Source organism: Oncorhynchus masou, chromosome 28 (assembly GCF_036934945.1).
Source record: "Oncorhynchus masou masou isolate Uvic2021 chromosome 28, UVic_Omas_1.1, whole genome shotgun sequence".
Lineage (NCBI taxonomy): Eukaryota > Metazoa > Chordata > Actinopteri > Salmoniformes > Salmonidae > Oncorhynchus > Oncorhynchus masou.
In genome coordinates, this window is record NC_088239.1 from 85,105,489 (window position 1) to 85,125,014 (window position 19,526).

The 19,526-nt window shown below is 44.6% G+C and overlaps 1 protein-coding gene across 1 annotated transcript in view; it reads right to left on the reverse strand.

Moving 5' to 3' along the window:
* The window catches only part of LOC135518427 (isthmin-1-like), a 336,779-nt gene that overhangs the window by 196,467 nt on the left and 120,786 nt on the right, over positions 1-19,526 (reverse strand). The gene's annotated exons all lie outside the window — the stretch shown is intronic.

Below are 19,526 nucleotides of genomic sequence, written 5' to 3' on the forward strand. Positions count from 1 at the left end.
GTGTTGCTGCTGTGGTTTAGTAGAAGGTGTTGCTGTTGAAGGGTCAGTCATTATAGGAGTTGTTGACAATGTGGGTCAGTCATTATAGGGGTGTTGCTGCAGAACAGTGGTCATTAGAAGGTGATACTGTTGCTGTGGGTCATGTCAGTAGGTGATACTCAGCAGAACAGTGGATTCATTATAGGGGGCTGATACTCCAGACAGAACAGAACAGAACCCTCATGTCATTATAGGAGCTGATTCAGACAGAACAGAACCCTCATGTCATTAGTAGGTGTACCAGCAGAACAGAACAGGTTTATTAGAAGGTGTTGCTGTTGTCATGTCAGCTGATACTCAGTGGAACCCAGAAGGTGTTGTTGCTGATGGGTCAGACAGAAGGTGTTGTTGCTGTGGGTCAGTAGAAGGTGTTGCTGTATGCTGGGTCAGACAGAAGGTGTTGTCATTATAGGGCTGATACTCAGAACAGAACCCCATGTCATTATAGGAGCTGATACTCAGACAGAACAGAACAGAACCTCATGTCATTATAGGGGCTTTAGTAGAAGAACAGAACCCTCATGTCATTATAGTAGGTGTTCAGACTGCAGAACAGAACCCTCATGTCATTATAGGTGTTGCTGATTCAGACAGAACATTCAGTCATTATGGGGCTGATACTCAGACAGAACAGAACCCTCATGTCATTATGTTGTGATTCAGACAGTAGAACAGTTGCTCATGTCATTTAGGAGGTGATTCAGACAGCTGAACAGTGTTTATAGGTGTTGCTGTTGTGGTTTAGTAGAACAGAACCCTCATGTCATTATAGGGGCTGATACTCAGACAGAACAGAACAGAACCCTCATGTCATTAGTAGGTGTTGCTGATGTCAGACAGAACAGAACCCTCATGTCATTATGGAGCTGATTAGACAGGAACAGTTGATCATGTCATTATAGGAGCTGATACTCAGACAGAACAGAACAGAACCCTCATGTCATTATGGGCTGATACTCAGACAGAACAGAACAGAACCATCATGTCATTATAGGAGCTGATACTCAGACAGAACAGAACAGAAGGTGTTGTCATTTAGGGAGGTTTAGTACCCATCATGTCATTTAGTCGAACAGTGGGTCATTAGTAGGTGATACTCAGACAACAGAACAGAAATGTGTTGCTGTTGTGGGTCCTCATGTCATTATAGTGGCTGATACTAGTAGGTGTTGCTGATACTCAGACAGAACAGAACAGAACCCTCATGTCATTATGGAGCTGATACTCAGGTGTTGAACTGTTGTGAACAGAACCATCATGTCATTATAGGGGCTGATACTCAGACAGAACAGAACAGAACCCTCATGTCATTATAGGAGCTGATACTCAGACAGAACAGAACAGAACCCTCATGTCATTATAGGGGCAGATACTCAGACAGGAACAGAACCCTCATGTCATTATAGTGGCTGATTCAGACAGAACAGAACAGAACCATCATGTCATTATAGGAGCTGATACTCAGACAGAACAGAAGATGTCATTGTAGGCTGAACTCAAGGTATTTCCTCATGTCATTATAGGGGCTGATACTCAGTGAACAGAACAGTCAGTCAGTAGGTGATTCAGACAGAACAGAACAGAACCCTCATGTCATTATAGGGCTGATACTCAGACAGAACAGAACAGAACCCTCATGTCATTATAGGGGCTGATACTCAGACAGAACAGAACCCTCATGTCATTATATTGCTGCTGTGGGTCAGCTGTTGCTGAACAGGGTCAGTAGTACTCTGTGGACAGAACAGAAGGTCATGTCATTTGGGGTCAGACAGAACAGAACAGAACCCTCATGTCATTATAGGCTGATACTCAGACAGAACAGAACAGAACCCTCATGTCATTATGGGCTGATACTCAGACAGAAGAACAGTCATGTCATTATGGGCTGATACTCAGACAGAAGGTGTTGTTGCTGATACTCAGACAGAAGGAACCCTCATGTCATTATGCTGATACTCAGTAGAAGGTGTTGAACAGAACCCTCATGTCATTATAGGAGCTGATACTCAGACAGCTGTGGTTTAGTTGGTGTTGCATGTGATTTAGGGGTAGTTTATCATGTCATTATTGGTGGCTGTGATTTAGTAGGTGTTACTCCCAGACAGAACAGAACAGAACCCTCATGTCATTATAGGGGCTGATACTCAGAACAGAACAGTCATGTCATTATAGGGGCTGATTAGACAGAACAGAACCCTCATGTCATTATAGGGCTGATGCTGAACAGAACAGAACCCTCATGTCATTATAGGTGTTGCTGATGTGACAGACAGAAGGTCATGTCATTATGGGTTTAGTAGGTCAGACAGAACAGAACCCTGCATGCTGTGGTACTCAGACAGGTGTTGTTGTCATTATGGGTCAGTAGTAGGTGTTGCAGCTCATGTCATTATAGGGGGCTGATACTCAGACAGAACAGAACAGAACCCTCATGTCATTATGCTGATACTCAGACAGAACAGAACAGTCAGTCATTATAGGGTTGCTGATACTCAGACAGAACATGTCATTATAGGGGCTGATGGGTCAGAACAGAACATGTCTATGGGTCATAGTAGGAACAGAACTGCTCATGTCATTATAGGGGCTGATACTCAGACAGAACAGAACAGAACCCTCATGTCATTATAGGAGCTGATACTCAGACAGAACAGAACAGAACCCTCATGTCATTATAGGGGCTGAACTCAGACAGAACAGGTGTCATTATGCTGATGTCAGACAGAACAGAACAGAACCCTCATGTCATTATAGGGCTGATACTCAGACAGAACAGAACAGAACCTCATGTCATTATAGAAGGTGGCTGATACTCAGACAGAAGGTGTTGAACTGCTGTGTTTATAGGGGCTGATACTCAGACAGAACAGAACAGTTGTGATTTATAGGTGTCATGTGGTTTATAGGTGGCTGATACTCAGACAGAACAGAACAGTGTTCATGTCATTTATAGGGTTTTGCTGTTGACAGAACAGTTTATTAGGTGTTGCAGAACAGAACCCTCATGTCATTATAGTTGAGCTGTGGTTCAGTCAGAAGGTGTTGCTGTTGAACAGGGTCATGTCAGGAGGGGCTGATTTGCAGACAGAACAGAACCATCATGTCATTATCTGGGGTGATACTTCAGACATTGCCCTGTAGGGGTGGTTCCTCATGTGTTTTGACACCAGTCTGTCTGTGTAATAGGGGCTGATACTCAGACAGAACAGAATGTCATTTTTAGGAGCTGATACTCAGACAGAACAGAACAGAACCTCATGTCATTATAGGGGCTGATACTCAGACAGAACAGAACAGAACCCTGAGGGAGAACAGAACCCTCATGTCATTATGGTGGCCAGCTGATACTCAGACAGACACAGAACAGAACCCATGTCATTATAGGACCCACTCAGCCTCAGAACCTCACATTATAGCTGATACTCAGACTCCACCAGCCTCATGACTCACAGAACAGAACCACATGTCAGCTGATACTCAGACAGAACAGAACCACCAGTCATTATCTGATACCAGACACCAGCCAGAACCCATGTCCAGGGGCCTCAGACAGACCCACCAGTCTAGGACCCACCAGCCTCGACCCACCAGGCCAGAACAGAACCCTCATGTCATTATAGGGCTGATACTACAGGACAGAACAGAACAGAACCCTCATGTCATTATAGGAGCTGATACTCAGACAGAACAGAACAGAACCCTCATGTCATTATAGGGGCTGATACTCAGACAGAACAGAACAGATCATGTCACTCAGCTGATACACAGAACAGAACAGAACCCTCATGTCATTATAGGGGCTGATACTCAGACAGAACAGAACAGAACCCTCATGTCATTATAGGGCTGATACAGACAGACAGAACAGAACCCTCATGTCATTATAGGGGCTGATACTCAGACAGAACACAGAACCCTCATGTCATTATAGGAGCTGATACTACACACAGACAGACACAGGAGCTGATACTCAGACAGTCAGAACCCTCATGTCATTATAGGGGCTGATACTCAGACAGAACAGAACAGAACCCTCATGTCATTATAGGGGCTGATACTCAGACAGAACAGAACAGAACCACCCTCATGTCATTATAGGAGCTGATACTCAGACAGAACAGAACAGAACCCTCATGTCATTATAGGGGCTGATACTCAGACAGAACAGAACAGAACCCTCATGTCATTATAGGGGCTGATACTCAGACAGACAGAACAGAACCCTCATGTCATTATAGGGCTGATACTCAGACAGAACAGAACAGAACCCTCATGTCATTATAGGGGCTGATACTCAGACAGAACAGAACCCTCATGTCATTATAGGGGCTGATACTCAGACAGAACAGAACAGAACCCTCATGTCATTATAGGAGCTGATACTCAGACAGAACAGAACAGAACCCTCATGTCATTATAGGGGCTGATACTCAGACAGAACAGAACCCTCATGTCATTATAGGGGCTGATACTCAGACAGAACAGAACAGAACCCTCATGTCATTATAGGAGCTGATACTCAGACAGAACAGAACCCTCATGTCATTATAGGGCTGATACTCAGACAGAACAGAACAGAACCCTCATGTCATTATAGGGGCTGATACTCAGACAGAACAGAACAGAACCCTCATGTCATTATAGGGGCTGATACTCAGACAGAACAGAACAGAACCCTCATGTCATTATAGGGGCTGATACTCAGACAGACAGAACAGAACCCTCATGTCATTATAGGGCTGATACTCAGACAGAACAGAACCCTCATGTCATTATAGGGGCTGATACTCAGACAGAACAGAACAGAACCCTCATGTCATTATAGGGGCTGATACTCAGACAGAACAGAACAGAACCCTCATGTCATTATAGGGGCTGATACTCAGACAGAACAGAACCCTCATGTCATTATAGGGGCTGATACTCAGACAGAACAGAACAGAACCCTCATGTCATTATAGGGGCTGATACTCAGACAGAACAGAACAGAACCCATCATGTCATTATAGGGGCTGATACTCAGACAGAACAGAACAGAACCCTCATGTCATTATAGGGGCTGATACTCAGACAGAACAGAACAGAACCCTCATGTCATTATAGGGGCTGATACTCAGACAGAACAGAACAGAACCCTCATGTCATTATAGGGGCTGATACTCAGACAGAACAGAACCTCATGTCATTATAGGGGCTGATACTCAGACAGAACAGAACAGAACCCTCATGTCATTATAGGAGCTGATACTCAGACAGAACAGAACAGAACCCTCATGTCATTATAGGGGCTGATACTCAGACAGAACAGAACAGAAGTCATTATAGGGGCTGATACTCAGACAGAACAGAACAGAACCCTCATGTCATTATAGGAGCTGATACTCAGACAGAACAGAACAGAACCCTCATGTCATTATAGGAGCTGATACTCAGACAGAACAGAACAGAACCCTCATGTCATTATAGGGGCTGATACTCAGACAGAACAGAACAGAACCCTCATGTCATTATAGGGGCTGATACTCAGACAGAACAGAACAGAACCCTCATGTCATTATAGGGGCTGATACTCAGACAGAACAGAACAGAACCCTCATGTCATTATAGGGGCTGATACTCAGACAGAACAGAACAGAACCCTCATGTCATTATAGGGGCTGATACTCAGACAGAACAGAACCCTCATGTCATTATAGGGGCTGATACTCAGACAGAACAGAACCCATCATGTCAGATACTCAGACAGAACAGAACCCTCATGTCATTATAGGGGCTGATACTCAGACAGAACAGAACAGAACCCTCATGTCATTATAGGGGCTGATACTCAGACAGAACAGAACAGAACCCTCATGTCATTATAGGGGCTGATACTCAGACAGAACAGGAACAGAACCCTCATGTCATTATAGGGCTGATACTCAGACAGAACAGAACAGAACCCTCATGTCATTATAGGGGCTGATACTCAGACAGAACAGAACAGAACCCTCATGTCATTATAGGGGCTGATACTCAGACAGAACAGAACAGAACCCTCATGTCATTATAGGAACAGCTGTCATTATACTCAGACAGAACAGAACAGAACCCTCATGTCATTATAGGGGCTGATACTCAGACAGAACAGAACAGAACCCTCATGTCATTATAGGAGCTGATACTCAGACAGAACAGAACAGAACCTCATGTCATTATAGGGGCTGATACTCAGACAGAACAGAACCCTCATGTCATTATAGGGGCTGATACTACAGAACAGAACAGATGTCATTATAGGGGCTGATACTCAGACAGAACAGAACAGAACCCTCATGTCATTATAGGGGCTGATACTCAGACAGAACAGAACAGAACCCTCATGTCATTATAGGGGCTGATACTCAGACAGAACAGAACCCTCATGTCATTATAGGAGCTGATACTCAGACAGAACAGAACAGAACCCTCATGTCATTATAGGGGCTGATACTCAGACAGAACAGAACAGAACCCTCATGTCATTATAGGGGCTGATACTCAGACAGAACAGAACAGAACCCTCATGTCATTATAGGGGCTGATACTCAGACAGAACAGAACAGAACCCTCATGTCATTATAGGGGCTGATACTCAGACAGAACAGAACAGAACCCTCATGTCATTATAGGAACCCTCATGCTGATACTCAGACAGAACAGAACAGAACCCTCATGTCATTATAGGGGCTGATACTCAGACAGAACAGAACAGAACCCTCATGTCATTATAGGGGCTGATACTCAGACAGAACAGAACAGAACCCTCATGTCATTATAGGGGCTGATACTCAGACAGAACAGAACAGAACCCTCATGTCATTATAGGGGCTGATACTCAGACAGAACAGAACCCTCATGTCATTATAGGGGCTGATACTCAGACAGAACAGAACAGAACCCTCATGTCATTATAGGGGCTGATACTCAGACAGAACAGAACAGACAGAACAGAACAGAACCCTCATGTCATTATAGGGGCTGATACTCAGACAGAACAGAACAGAACCCTCATGTCATTACTCAGACAGAACAGAACCCTCATGTCATTATAGGATACTCAGACAGAACAGAACAGAACCCTCATGTCATTATAGGGGCTGATACAGAACAGAACCCTCATGTCAGATACTCAGACAGAACAGAACCCTCATGTCATTATAGGGGCTGATACTCAGACAGAACAGAACAGAACCCTCATGTCATTATAGGGGCTGATACTCAGACAGAACAGAACAGAACCCTCATGTCATTATAGGGCTGATACTCAGACAGAACAGAACCCTCATGTCATTATAGGAGCTGATACTCAGACAGAACAGAACAGAACCCTCATGTCATTATAGGGGCTGATACTCAGACAGACAGAACCCTCATGTCATTATAGGGGCTGATACTCAGACAGAACAGAACAGAACCCTCATGTCATTATAGGGGCTGATACTCAGACAGAACAGAACAGAACCCTCATGTCATTATAGGGCTGATACTCAGACAGAACAGAACCCTCATGTCATTATAGGGGCTGATACTCAGACAGAACAGAACAGAACCCTCATGTCATTATAGGGCTGATACTCAGACAGAACAGAACAGAACCTCATGTCAGCTGATACTCAACAGAACAGAACCCTCATGTCATTATAGGGGCTGAGACAGAACAGAACATGTCAGACAGAACAGAACAGAACCCTCATGTCATTATAGGGGCTGATACTCAGACAGAACAGAACAGAACCCTCATGTCATTATAGGGGCTGATACTCAGACAGAACAGAACCCTCATGTCATTATAGGGGCTGATACTCAGACAGAACAGAACCCTCATGTCATTATAGGGGCTGATACTCAGACAGAACAGAACCCTCATGTCATTATAGGGGCTGATACTCAGACAGAACAGAACAGAACCCTCATGTCATTATAGGGGCTGATACTCAGACAGAACAGAACAGAACCCTCATGTCATTATAGGGGCTGATACTCAGACAGAACAGAACCCTCATGTCATTATAGGGGCTGATACTCAGACAGAACAGAACAGAACCCTCATGTCATTATAGGAGCTGATACTCAGACAGAACAGAACAGAACCCTCATGTCATTATAGGGGCTGATACTCAGACAGAACAGAACAGAACCCTCATGTCATTATAGGGGCTGATACTCAGACAGAACAGAACAGAACCCTCATGTCATTATAGGGCTGATACTCAGACAGAACAGAACCCTCATGTCATTATAGGGCTGATACTCAGACAGAACAGAACCCTCATGTCATTATAGGGGCTGATACTCAGACAGAACAGAACCCTCATGTCATTATAGGAGCTGATACTCAGACAGAACAGAACAGAACCCTCATGTCATTATAGGGGCTGATACTCAGACAGAACAGAACAGAACCCTCATGTCATTATAGGGGCTGATACTCAGACAGAACAGAACAGAACCCTCATGTCATTATAGGGGCTGATACTCAGACAGAACAGAACAGAACCCTCATGTCATTATAGGGGCTGATACTCAGACAGAACAGAACAGAACCATGTCATTATCAGACAGAACAGAACCCTCATGTATAGGGGCTGATACTCAGACAGAACAGAACAGAACCCTCATGTCATTATAGGGGCTGATACTCAGACAGAACAGAACAGAACCCTCATGTCATTATAGGGGCTGATACTCAGACAGAACAGAACAGAACCCTCATGTCATTATAGGAGCTGATACTCAGACAGAACAGAACCCTCATGTCATTATAGGAGCTGATACTCAGACAGAACAGAACCCTCATGTCATTATAGGGGCTGATACTCAGACAGAACAGAACCCTCATGTCATTATAGGGGCTGATACTCAGACAGAACAGAACAGAACCCTCATGTCATTATAGGGGCTGATACTCAGACAGAACAGAACAGAACCCTCATGTCATTATAGGAGAACCCTCTGATACTCAGACAGAACAGAACAGAACCCTCATGTCATTATAGGGGCTGATACTCAGACAGAACAGAACAGAACCCTCATGTCATTATAGGGGCTGATACTCAGACAGAACAGAACAGAACCCTCATGTCATTATAGGGGCTGATACTCAGACAGAACAGAACAGAACCCTCATGTCATTATAGGGGCTGATACTCAGACAGAACAGAACAGAACCCTCATGTCATTATAGGGGCTGATACTCAGACAGAACAGAACCCTCATGTCATTATAGGGGCTGATACTCAGACAGAACAGAACAGAACCCTCATGTCATTATAGGGGCTGATACTCAGACAGAACAGAACAGAACCCTCATGTCATTATAGGGGCTGATACTCAGACAGAACAGAACAGAACCCTCATGTCATTATAGGGGCTGATACTCAGACAGAACAGAACAGAACCCTCATGTCATTATAGGGGCTGATACTCAGACAGAACAGAACAGAACCCTCATGTCATTATAGGGGCTGATACTCAGACAGAACAGAACCCTCATGTCATTATAGGGGCTGATACTCAGACAGAACAGAACCCTCATGTCATTATAGGGGCTGATACTCAGACAGAACAGAACAGAACCCTCATGTCATTATAGGGGCTGATACTCAGACAGAACAGAACAGAACCCTCATGTCATTATAGGGGCTGATACTCAGACAGAACAGAACAGAACCCTCATGTCATTATAGGGGCTGATACTCAGACAGAACAGAACAGAACCCTCATGTCATTATAGGGGCTGATACTCAGACAGAACAGAACAGAACCCTCATGTCATTATAGGAGCTGATACTCAGACAGAACAGAACAATCATGTCATTATAGGGGCTGATACTCAGACAGAACAGAACAGAACCCTCATGTCATTATAGGGGCTGATACTCAGACAGAACAGAACCCTCATGTCATTATAGGGGCTGATACTCAGACAGAACAGAACAGAACCCTCATGTCATTATAGGGCTGATACTCAGACAGAACAGAACCCTCATGTCATTATAGGGGCTGATACTCAGACAGAACAGAACAGAACCCTCATGTCATTATAGGGGCTGATACTCAGACAGAACAGAACCCTCACAGAACAGAACCCTCATGTCATTATAGGGGCTGATACTCAGACAGAACAGAACAGAACCCTCATGTCATTAAGGGGCTGATACAGACAACAGAACAGAACCTCATGTCATTATAGGGGCTGATACTCAGACAGAACAGAACAGAACCCTCATGTCATTATAGGGGCTGATACTCAGACAGAACAGAACAGAACCCTCATGTCATTATAGGAGCTGATACTCAGACAGAACAGAACAGAACCCTCATGTCATTATAGGGGCTGATACTCAGACAGAACAGAACAGAACCCTCATGTCATTATAGGGGCTGATACTCAGACAGAACAGAACCCTCATGTCATTATAGGGGCTGATACTCAGACAGAACAGAACCCTCATGTCATTATAGGGGCTGATACTCAGACAGAACAGAACAGAACCCTCATGTCATTATAGGGGCTGATACTCAGACAGAACAGAACCCTCATGTCATTATAGGGGCTGATACTCAGACAGAACAGAACCATCATGTCATTATTATAGGGGCTGATACTCAGACAGAACAGACAGAACAGAACAGAACCCTCATGTCATTATAGGGGCTGATACTCAGACAGAACAGAACAGAACCCTCATGTCATTATAGGGCTGATACTCAGACAGAACAGAACAGAACCCTCATGTCATTATAGGGGCTGATACTCAGACAGAACAGAACAGAACCCTCATGTCATTATAGGGGCTGATCATGTCATTATACAGAACAGAACAGAACCCTCATGTCATTATAGGGGCACTCAGACAGAACAGAACCCTCATGTCATTATAGGGGCTGATACTCAGACAGAACAGAACAGAACCTCATGTCATTATAGGGGCTGATACTCAGACAGAACAGAACAGAACCCTCATGTCATTATAGGGGCTGATACTCAGACAGAACAGAACAGAACCCTCATGTCATTATAGGGGCTGATACTCAGACAGAACAGAACAGAACCCTCATGTCATTATAGGGGCTGATACTCAGACAGAACAGAACAGAACCCTCATGTCATTATAGGGGCTGATACTCAGACAGAACAGAACAGAACCCTCATGTCATTATAGGGGCTGATACTCAGACAGAACAGAACCCTCAGTCATTATACAGAACAGAACAGAACCCTCATGTCATTATAGGGGCTGATACTCAGACAGAACAGAACAGAACCCTCATGTCATTATAGGGGCTGATACTCAGACAGAACAGAACAGAACCCTCATGTCATTATAGGGGCTGATACTCAGACAGAACAGACAGAACATGTCATTATAGGGGCTGATACTCAGACAACAGAACCCTCATGTCATTATAGGGGCTGATACTCAGACAGAACAGAACAGAACCCTCATGTCATTATAGGGGCTGATACTCAGACAGAACAGAACAGAACCCTCATGTCATTATAGGGGCTGATACTCAGACAGAACAGAACAGAACCCTCATGTCATTATAGGGGCTGATACTCAGACAGAACAGAACAGAACCCTCATGTCATTATAGGAGCTGATACTCAGACAGAACAGAACAGAACCCTCATGTCATTATAGGGGCTGATACTCAGACAGAACAGAACAGAACCCTCATGTCATTATAGGGCTGATACTCAGACAGAACAGAACAGAACCCTCATGTCATTATAGGGCTGATACTCAGACAGAACAGAACAGAACCCTCATGTCATTATAGGGGCTGATACTCAGACAGAACAGAACCCTCATGTCATTATAGGGGCTGATACTCAGACAGAACAGAACAGAACCCTCATGTCATTATAGGGCTGATACTCAGACAGAACAGAACAGAACCCTCATGTCATTATAGGGGCTGATACTCAGACAGAACAGAACAGAACCATCATGTCATTATAGGGGCTGATACTCAGACAGAACAGAACCCTCATGTCATTATAGGGGCTGATACTCAGACAGAACAGAACAGAACCCTCATGTCATTATAGGGGCTGATACTCAGACAGAACAGAACCCTCATGTCATTATAGGGGCTGATACTCAGACAGAACAGAACAGAACCCTCATGTCATTATAGGGGCTGATACTCAGACAGAACAGAACAGAACCCTCATGTCATTATAGGAGCTGATACTCAGACAGAACAGAACCCTCATGTCATTATAGGGGCTGATACTCAGACAGAACAGAACAGAACCCTCATGTCATTATAGGGGCTGATACTCAGACAGAACAGAACAGAACCCTCATGTCATTATAGGGGCTGATACTCAGACAGAACAGAACAGAACCCTCATGTCATTATAGGGGCTGATACTCAGACAGAACAGAACCCTCATGTCATTATAGGGGCTGATACTCAGACAGAACAGAACAGAACCCTCATGTCATTATAGGGGCTGATACTCAGACAGAACAGAACAGAACCCTCATGTCATTATAGGGGCTGATACTCAGACAGAACAGAACAGAACCCATTATCATGTCATTATAGGGGCTGATACTCAGACAGAACAGAACCCTCATGTCATTATAGGGGCTGATACTCAGACAGAACAGAACCCTCATGTCATTATAGGAGCTGATACTCAGACAGAACAGAACCCTCATGTCATTATAGGGGCTGATACTCAGACAGAACAGAACAGAACCCTCATGTCATTATAGGAGCTGATACTCAGACAGACAGAACAGAACCCTCATGTCATTATAGGGGCTGATACTCAGACAGACAGAACAGAACCCTCATGTCATTATAGGGGCTGATACTCAGACAGAACAGAACAGAACCCTCATGTCATTATAGGGGCTGATACTCAGACAGAACAGAACAGAACCCTCATGTCATTATAGGGGCTGATACTCAGACAGAACAGAACAGAACCCTCATGTCATTATAGGGGCTGATACTCAGACAGAACAGAACCCTCATGTCATTATAGGGGCTGATACTCAGACAGAACAGAACCCATCATGTCATTATAGGGGCTGATACTCAGACAGAACAGAACAGAACCCTCATGTCATTATAGGGGCTGATACTCAGACAGAACAGAACAGAACCCTCATGTCATTATAGGGGCTGATACTCAGACAGAACAGAACCCTCATGTCAGGGGCTGATACTCAGACAACAGAACCCTCATGTCATTATAGGGGCTGATACTCAGACAGAACAGAACAGAACATCATGTCATTATAGGGGCTGATACTCAGACAGAACAGAACAGAACCCTCATGTCATAGGGGGCTGATACTCAGACAGAACAGAACAGAACCCTCATGTCATTATAGAACAGAACCCTCATGTCTGATACTCAGACAGAACAGAACAGAACCCTCATGTCATTATAGGGGCTGATACTCAGACAGAACAGACAGAACAGAACAGAACCCTCATGTCATTATAGGGGCTGATACTCAGACAGAACAGAACAGAACCCTCATGTCATTATAGGGGCTGATACTCAGACAGAACAGAACAGAACCCTCATGTCATTATAGGGGCTGATACTCAGACAGAACAGAACAGAACCCTCATGTCATTATAGGGGCTGATACTCAGACAGAACAGAACAGAACCCTCATGTCATTATAGGGGCTGATACTCAGACAGAACAGAACAGAACCCTCATGTCATTATAGGGGCTGATACTCAGACAGAACAGAACAGAACCCTCACAGAACAGAACAGAACCCTCATGTCATTATAGGGGCTGATACTCAGACAGAACAGAACAGAACCCTCATGTCATTATAGGGGCTGATACTCAGACAGAACAGAACAGAACCCTCATGTCATTATAGGGGCTGATACTCAGACAGAACAGAACAGAACCCTCATGTCATTATAGGGGCTGATACTCAGACAGAACAGAACAGAACCCTCATGTCATTATAGGGGCTGATACTCAGACAGAACAGAACCCTCATGTCATTATAGGGGCTGATACTCAGACAGAACAGAACAGAACCCTCATGTCATTATAGGGGCTGATACTCAGACAGAACAGAACAGAACCCTCATGTCATTATAGGGGCTGATACTCAGACACAGAACAGAACCCTCATGTCATTATAGGGGCTGATACTCAGACAGACAGAACAGAACCCTCATGTCATTATAGGGGCTGATACTCAGACAGAACAGAACAGAACCCTCATGTCATTATAGGGGCTGATACTCAGACAGAACAGAACAGAACCCTCATGTCATTATAGGGGCTGATACTCAGACAGACAGAACAGAACCCTCATGTCATTATAGGGGCTGATACTCAGACAGAACAGAACAGAACCCTCATGTCATTATAGACAGAACAGAACAGCTGATACTCAGACAGAACAGAACAGAACCCTCATGTCATTATAGGGGCTGATACTCAGACAGAACAGAACAGAACCCTCATGTCATTATAGGGGCTGATACTCAGACAGAACAGAACCCTCATGTCATTATAGGGGCTGATACTCAGACAGAACAGAACCCTCATGTCATTATAGGGGCTGATACTCAGACAGAACAGAACAGAACCCTCATGTCATTATAGGGGCTGATACTCAGACAACAGAACAGAACCCTCATGTCATTATAGGAGCTGATACTCAGACAGAACAGAACAGAACCCTCATGTCATTATAGGGGCTGATACTCAGACAGAACAGAACAGAACCCTCATGTCATTATAGGGGCTGATACTCAGACAGAACAGAACCCTCATGTCATTATAGGGGCTGATACTCAGACAGAACAGAACCCTCATGTCATTATAGGGGCTGATACTCAGACAGAACAGAACCCTCATGTCATTATAGGGGCTGATACTCAGACAGAACAGAACAGAACCCTCATGTCATTATAGGGGCTGATACTCAGACAGAACAGAACAGAACCCTCATGTCATTATAGGGGCTGATACTCAGACAGAACAGAACAGAACCCTCATGTCATTATAGGGGCTGATACTCAGACAGAACAGAACAGAACCCTCATGTCATTATAGGGGCTGATACTCAGACAGAACAGAACAGAACCCTCATGTCATTATAGGGGCTGATACTCAGACAGAACAGAACCCTCATGTCATTATAGGGGCTGATACTCAGACAGAACAGAACAGAACCCTCATGTCATTATAGGGGCTGATACTCAGACAGAACAGAACAGAACCCTCATGTCATTATAGGGGCTGATACTCAGACAGAACAGAACCCTCAGCTGATACTCAGACAGAACCCTCATGTCATTATAGGGGCTGATACTCAGACAGAACAGAACAGAACCCTCATGTCATTATAGGGGCTGATACTCAGACAGAACAGAACAGAACCCTCATGTCATTATAGGGGCTGATACTCAGACAGAACAGACAGAACAGAACAGAACCCTCATGTCATTATAGGGGCTGATACTCAGACAGAACAGAACAGAACCCTCATGTCATTATAGGGGCTGATACTCAGACAGAACAGAACCCTCATGTCATTATAGGGGCTGATACTCAGACAGAACAGAACAGAACCCTCATGTCATTATAGGGGCTGATACTCAGACAGAACAGAACAGACAGGGGCTGATACTCAGACAACAGAACAGAACCCTCATGTCATTATAGGGGCTGATACTCAGACAGAACAGAACCTCATGTCATTATAGGGGCTGATACTCAGACAGAACAGAACAGAACCCTCATGTCATTATAGGGGCTGATACTCAGACAGACAGAACAGAACCCTCATGTCATTATAGGGGCTGATACTCAGACAGAACAGAACAGAACCCTCATGTCATTATAGGGGCTGATACTCAGACAGAACAGAACAGAACCCTCATGTCATTATAGGAGCTGATACTCAGACAGAACAGAACAGAACCCTCATGTCATTATAGGGGCTGATACTCAGACAGAACAGAGACAGAACCTCATGTCATTATAGGGGGCTGATACTCAGACAGAACAGAACAGAACCCTCATGTCATTATAGGGGCTGATACTCAGACAGAACAGAACCCTCATGTCATTATAGGGGCTGATACTCAACAGAACAGAACCCTCATGTCATTATAGGGGCTGATACTCAGACAGAACAGAACAGAACCCTCATGTCATTATAGGGGCTGATACTCAGACAGAAATGTCAGAACAGAACAGAACAGAACCCTCATGTCATTATAGGGGCTGATACTCAGACAGAACAGAACAGAACCCTCATGTCATTATAGGGGCTGATACTCAGACAGAACAGAACAGAACCCTCATGTCATTATAGGGGCTGATACTCAGACAGAACAGAACAGAACCCTCATGTCATTATAGGGGCTGATACTCAGACAGAACAGAACAGAACCCTCATGTCATTATAGGGGCTGATACTCAGACAGAACAGAACAGAACCCTCATGTCATTATAGGGGCTGATACTCAGACAGAACAGAACAGAACAGAACCCTCATGTCATTATAGGGGCTGATACTCAGACAGACAGAACAGAACCCTCATGTCATTATAGGGGCTGATACTCAGACAGAACAGAACAGAACCCTCATGTCATTATAGGGGCTGATACTCAGACAGAACAGAACAGAACCCTCATGTCATTATAGGGGCTGATACTCAGACAGAACAGAACAGAACCCTCATGTCATTATAGGGGCTGATACTCAGACAGAACAGAACAGAACCCTCATGTCATTATAGGAGCTGATACTCAGACAGAACAGAACAGAACCCTCATGTCATTATAGGGGCTGATACTCAGACAGAACAGAACCCTCATGTCATTATAGGGGCTGATACTCAGACAGAACAGAACCCTCATGTCATTATAGGGGCTGATACTCAGACAGAACAGAACAGAACCCTCATGTCATTATAGGAGCTGATACTCAGACAGAACAGAACAGAACCCTCATGTCATTATAGGGCTGATACTCAGACAGAACAGAACAGAACCCTCATGTCATTATAGGGGCTGATACTCAGACAGAACAGAACAGAACCCTCATGTCAGCTGAACAGAACAGAACCCTCATGTCATTATAGGGGCTGATACTCAGACAGAACAGAACAGAACCCTCATGTCATTATAGGGGCTGATACTCAGACAGAACAGAACAGAACCATCATGTCATTATAGGGGCTGATACTCAGACAGAACAGAACCCTCATGTCATTATAGGAGCTGATACTCAGACAGAACAGAACAGAACCCTCATGTCATTATAGGGGCTGATACTCAGACAGAACAGAACAGAACCCTCATGTCATTATAGGAGCTGATACTCAGACAGAACAGAACAGAACCATCATGTCATTATCTGATTCAGACAGAACAGAACAGAACCCTCAGGTCATTATAGGGGCTGATACTCAGACAGAACAGAACAGAACCCTCATGTCATTATAGGGGCTGATACTCAGACAGAACAGAACCCTCATGTCATTATAGGGGCTGATACTCAGACAGAACAGAACAGAACCCTCATGTCATTATAGGGGCTGATACTCAGACAGAACAGAACAGAACCCTCATGTCATTATAGGGGCTGATACTCAGACAGAACAGAACCCTCATGTCATTATAGGAGCTGATACTCAGACAGAACAGAACAGAACCCTCATGTCATTATAGGGGCTGATACTCAGACAGAACAGAACAGAACCCTCATGTCATTATAGGGGCTGATACTCAGACAGAACAGAACAGAACCCTCATGTCATTATAGGGGCTGATACTCAGACAGAACAGAACAGAACCCTCATGTCATTATAGGGGCTGATACTCAGACAGAACAGAACAGAACCCTCATGTCATTATAGGAGCTGATACTCAGACAGAACAGAACCCTCATGTCATTATAGGGGCTGATACTCAGACAGAACAGAACAGAACCCTCATGTCATTATAGGGGCTGATACTCAGACAGAACAGAACAGAACCATCATGTCATTATAGGGGCTGATACTCAGACAGAACAGAACAGAACCCTCATGTCATTATAGGAGCTGATACTCAGACAGAACAGAACCCTCATGTCATTATAGGGGCTGATACTCATACAGAACAGAACACAATAAGTTAGTATAGATATGTATATAGGTAGATATATAGGGGGAAGGTGACTATATACAGGGTCATTACCATATTAACAATGTACAGGTTTACTGGAGTGATGGAGGTAGATATGTATAGGGGGAAGGAGACAGGGATACTGGAGTGATGGAGGTAGATATGTATAGGGGACAGGGATACTGGAGTGATGGAGGTAGATATGTATAGGGGGAAGACAGACAGGGATACTGGAGTGATGGAGGTAGATATGTATAGGGGGAAGGGGACAGGGATACTGGAGTGATGGAGGTAGATATGTATAGGGGAAGGAGACAGGGATACTGGAGTGATGGAGGTAGATATGTATAGGGGGAAGGAGACAGGGATACTGGAGTGATGGAGGTAGATATGTATAGGGGTAAGGAGACAGGGATACTGGAGTGATGGAGGTAGATATGTATAGGGGGAAGGGGACAGGGATACTGGAGTGATGGAGGTAGATATGTATAGGGGTAAGGAGACAGGGATACTGGAGTGATGGAGGTAGATATGTATAGGGGGAAGGAGACAGGGATACTGGAGTGATGGAGGTAGATATGTATAGGGGTAAGGAGACAGGGATACTGGAGTGATGGAGGTAGATATGTATAGGGGGGGACAGGGATACTGGAGTGATGGAGGTAGATATGTATAGGGGAAGGGGACAGGGATACTGGAGTGATGGAGGTAGATATGTATAGGGGGAAGGGACAGGGATACTGGAGTGATGGAGGTAGATATGTATAGGGGAAGGAGACAGGGATACTGGAGTGATGGAGGTAGATATGTATAGGGGAAGGGACAGGGATACTGGAGTGATGGAGGTAGATATGTATAGGGGGGGGACAGGGATACTGGAGTGATGGAGGTAGATATGTATAGGGGAAGGAGACAGGGATACTGGAGTGATGGAGGTAGATATGTATAGGGGGAATAGGGGACAGGGATACTGGAGTGATGGAGGTAGATATGTATAGGGGGAAGGGGACAGGGATACTGGAGTGATGGAGGTAGATATGTATAGAGGGGAAGGGGACAGGGATACTGGAGTGATGGAGGTAGATATGTATAGGGGGAAGGAGACAGGGATACTGGAGTGATGGAGGTAGATATGTATAGGGGGAAGGAGACAGGGATACTGGAGTGATGGAGGTAGATATGTATAGGGTGAAGGAGACAGGGATACTGGAGTGATGGAGGTAGATATGTATAGGGGGAAGGTGACAGGGATACTGGAGTGATGGAGGTAGATATGTATGGGGGGAAGGATACAGGGATACTGGAGTGATGGAGGTAGATATGT